This window comes from Pseudophryne corroboree, chromosome 3 (genome assembly GCF_028390025.1).
Source record: "Pseudophryne corroboree isolate aPseCor3 chromosome 3, aPseCor3.hap2, whole genome shotgun sequence".
Taxonomy (NCBI): Eukaryota; Metazoa; Chordata; class Amphibia; order Anura; family Myobatrachidae; genus Pseudophryne; species Pseudophryne corroboree.
The window spans coordinates 498,277,731-498,282,275 of NC_086446.1; positions in this window are offsets into that span (position 1 = coordinate 498,277,731).

Sequence of the window (4,545 nt, forward strand, 5' to 3'; positions counted from 1 at the left end):
GTCCTCTCCGGCAGAAGCCCACCCACTCATCAGCAAAGTACCAGGAATCATGCATAGTTGAATAGGGGTGGGGCCTAAATGATGCAATTAACATAGAATTGCCTCACTAGGCCCTGCCCCCTCAGCTTGGACTGTGGATTCTTGTTATTGTTCTCCCCATTCTGCCCACTTCACTAGAAAGTGTACACAATGCGGGAGAGGCGCCCACTCTTCTGGGGGTGCTGGGGTTTACCCAAAAAATCAGGAGTCCTCCATAGAATCCGGGAGTGTAGGCAAGAATGGACTGTCAGCATATAATTATTCATTCTACTGTTGCCACAACTACCTACCCCTCCCTTCCATACACAGTACAGTGTAATAAACAGAAAGTAAAGATCCTGGCGCCAAACGCTTTGATACTATAAGTGCAATGGAGCAGCCTAGCCGGAAAGAGGATTGCCAATCCTCTAAACATAACCCAAAAAACTATATGTGCACACAGGTGGTGCTTAATTTCACAAAAATTGCACATCATCAATACTATCATAATATAATAATGCATATTTATTAAATAACAAATAGTAAATCTCCTGGGAGTAGAGTAGAAAACAATTTAGCAATCAAAATTAACTTTTAAAAATATAATTCATATGAACCAACTTTATAATGCATAAAATACAGGCAATATAAACTATTACAATTTTAACTCAGTATGGATACCAGAGTACTAACTTGCACAGTTAAATTACTGTGTCACAATAGCTGCAAGCTATTCATTGGTAGAAGTAGTGTTTGTCCTGCTAGAAACTCTCAGATGTTGCTGTCAGACTCTACGCAGCCAAATAGCGAAAGCAATCCAGCAATGAACTGGTGTCTAAATACCACATCAGTGGATCACAGGTAAAGTTATCAGCTACTTATTGTATGTTTGTGGTAATGTGGTGTCTGTTTTATGTTTCACTGAGTTTAACCCACTACAGCAACTCTTATTAAATAATTAGGCTGATATATGTTTTGAAGCAAACGGGATGTATGAGAGGCATTTTGGAGTTATCTGTTTTTTAAAGGCATATATTCCTTGGGTGGGTGGAGTTTAGTATCACTTGTGAACAGGTGTGTCGGGCAGCACCAGACTCTTAGCTGCCACTTATAGAGTTCAGCGCTACTACTTCTTGGGTCTCTGAGCTACTGGTTCTCCTTGCGTGTCTCCACGATCTGCTGGGCACCTCTAAATGGAGAACTCCTACAGTCTAAACCTCCTTGCAGTGGTATATGCAGCCCTCTTGTAAGTTGGAGGGCTACATATATGTGCTCATGTGTAGTCGTGCACCAACTCAGGGAAAGAAGAATGTGTGACAAACACAAAGAGTGAAAAAGTACCAGCCAATCAGCTCCTCACTGCCATGTTACAGGCTGGCTTTGAAAAATGACAGGAGCTGGTACTTTGGGCTAGATGCATCATCGCTTGGAGAGGGAAAAAATGGAAAGTGATAAACTACCAGTCAACCAGCTCCTAACTGTCATTTTTCAAACAGGGCCTGTGACATGGCAGTTAGGAGCTGATTGGCTGGTACTTTTTCACTTTTCGGGGTATATTCATGAAGCAGTGAAAAGAATGGAGAAGTGAGCCTGTGGAGAAGTTGCCCATGGCAACCAATCAGCTGCTCTGTACAATTGTATAGTATGCAAATTAGAAATGTTATTTCAATGCTGATTGGTTGCCATGATCAACTTCTCCACTGGCTAACTTCTCTACACTTTTCACTGCTTCATGAATAGACCCCTTCATTTTATCACTTTCCAAGCGATGATGCATCTAGCCCCTTATCTCTCTCCAAGCTTTGATACATCTGCTCCCATGGAACATTTATAGAAGCTAAGGAAATTCCTGCAGTGGGAAAATTATTATACACCAATGCCCTAATATTTCTATAACAAAAAAATACAAATGGAAAATAAATAAAAATAGATATAAATGTTAAATGGTCTGAAGCCAACATTTAGCCTGCATCAAATAAATATTTAACAGGAGTTTAATTGTGAACATCTCAACAGGTTTCTTAAAATAAGGGTAACTTGACATACACTCAGTGGCGGAACTGTGGGAGGCAGTGGAGTCGGCTGCCGCCGGGCTCCTGACCTCAAGGGGGCACCTGTCCTCCATTGCCTCCCACTGCCCGACAATCAATCGCCGCTCTGCCAAATGTGGATGGAGGATCGGTGTCAGTGTCGTGACACGGCTGCAGCAGCTGCCTCCTCGTATCCACAGAGACGAGCTGGCAGCTGGCTGCAGCTAGGGGGAGCTCCAGCGCACAGCTGATCACAGGCACTTCCAGAAGAGCTGGCCGTCTATAGCTCTCTCTTCCTCCATCCTGCTGCTAGCCGAAGGTAGGCACTGGCACCACCTGCCTCATGCTGCTGCACTGTGTATGTGTGGTGTGTGTGGTGTATGTGTGTGTATGGGGTTGATTACTGGGGGTATCTTTAATAAATATTGGCAACACTGACTGTTTATGTGTGTTGATAATTTTAAGGGAGGTGTGTGTGTGTCTGTGTGTTTTAACGAAAGTTGTGTGTTTAAGTGAAAAAGACGTGTGTGTGTGTGTGTGTGTGTGTGTGTGTGTGTGTGTGTGTGTGTGTGTGTGTGTGTGTGTGTAATTAAATGAGGCGTGGTGTGTGTAATTGTGTGTAAGTGTGTGTGTGTAATTGTGTGTGTAATTAAATGAGGTGTGTGTGTGTAATTGTGTGTGTGTGTGTGTGTGTGTGTGTGTGTGTGTGTGTGTGTGTGTGTGTGTGTGTGTGTGTGTGTAATTGTGTGTGTAATTAAATGAGGCGTGGTGTGTGTGTGTGTGTGTAATTGTGTGTGTAGTTGAAAGAGGCATGTGTGTGTCTGTTTAATTGAAAGAGGCATGTGTGTGTAATTGTGGGTGTGTAACTGTGTTTGTGTGTAATTGAAATAGGCGTGTGTGTATGTAAGTGAAAGGCATGTGAGTGTGTAAGTGAAAGGCATGTGAGTGTGTGTGTGTAATTGAATGAGGCGTGGTATGTGTGTGTGTGTGTGTGTGTGTGTGTGTGTGTGTAATTGTGTGTGTGTAATTGAAAGAGGCATGGGTGTGTCTGTTTAAGTGAAAGAGGCATGTGTGTGTGTAATTGTGTGTGTGTGTGTGTGTGTAATTGAAAAAGGCGTGTGTGTGTGTGTAATTGTGTGTGTGTAATTGAAAGATGCATATGTGTGTAAGTGAAAGAGGCATGTGAGTGTGGGTTTACGTGAGAGGCATGTAAGTGTGTGTAAGTAAAAGACATGCATGTGTGTGTAAGTGAAAGATGCGTGTGTGTAAGTGAAAGGCGTGTGTGTGTAAGTGAAAGATGCATGTGTGTGTGTGTGTAATTGAAAGAGGCATGTGTGTGTCTGTTTAATTGAAAGAGGTTTGTGTAAGTGAAAGAGGTATGTGTATCTATGGGATCAGTACTAAATGCCGCCGGCCGGAATCCCGGCGGTCGAAATACCGACGCCGGAATCCCGACCACACAATCCCGACAGGGGTGGCGAGCGGAACGCAGCCCCTTGCGGGCTCGCTACGCTCGGCACACTATTATATTCTCCCTCTATGGGTGTCGTGGACATCCACGAAGGGAGAATATGTCGGGATTGTGGCGGTTGGGATTCCGGCGTCGGTATTTCGACCGCCGGGATTCCGGCCGGCGGCATCTTGACCGCATCCCGTATCTATACTACTATTGTGAAAGTACTATTGTGAGTACGCTGCTACTGTTCACCCCAAGTACCAGATATCTACATATGGTGTGTGTGTGTGTATATATATATATATATATATATAAAAGTGCCGGCACTCTCTCCTCCTCCAGTTAATGCCCAGGTGCCTCCTAACAGGTTTGTGGGACCTTGTAGCTAAATCAATGAAGTGGCACTCACGGGACTTGATTGATAAAAATAAGACTCAGGACACGGCGGTCTCAGCTGAAAGATCTTTCATCTGAGACCGCCGTGTCCTGAGTCTTATTTTTATCAATCAAGTCCCGTGAGTGCCACTTCTTCATTTTATTTTTATATATATATATATATATATATATATATATTCCTATATGTATAGGGGGGGGCACCAGCATTTTATCATGCCTCCGGGCGACTGGGGCGAACTTACGCCACTGCATACACTAAGGTACATATTTCCCACTGCCTTAACTTCATGCAAATATATGTATCAATGGGGGGTTAGCTGTGAAAATGTGATCCACGATCGAGGCTAAAGTTATCACAACTACCTCCCTTAAATCAGCTTATCACAGACTGCGCACTCTCTTTTTTTGCACTGATCCTATTCCAAAATGGGATTCGCGCGATAATTCTAGCCAGTAAAACCAGAGATATAGGAGAAAATGGGTAAATCTGACTGTACCTCCCAAAAAGCCAAACTGATTTCTGAAAACATTATAGAAATCTATTAGTGGCCATAATAAAACTATTTGGTATAATTAAATTGGGTCAAATGGCTGATATATGCATTTTTTTTTATATATGTGAAAAAATTATAGAAAGCATTTTTT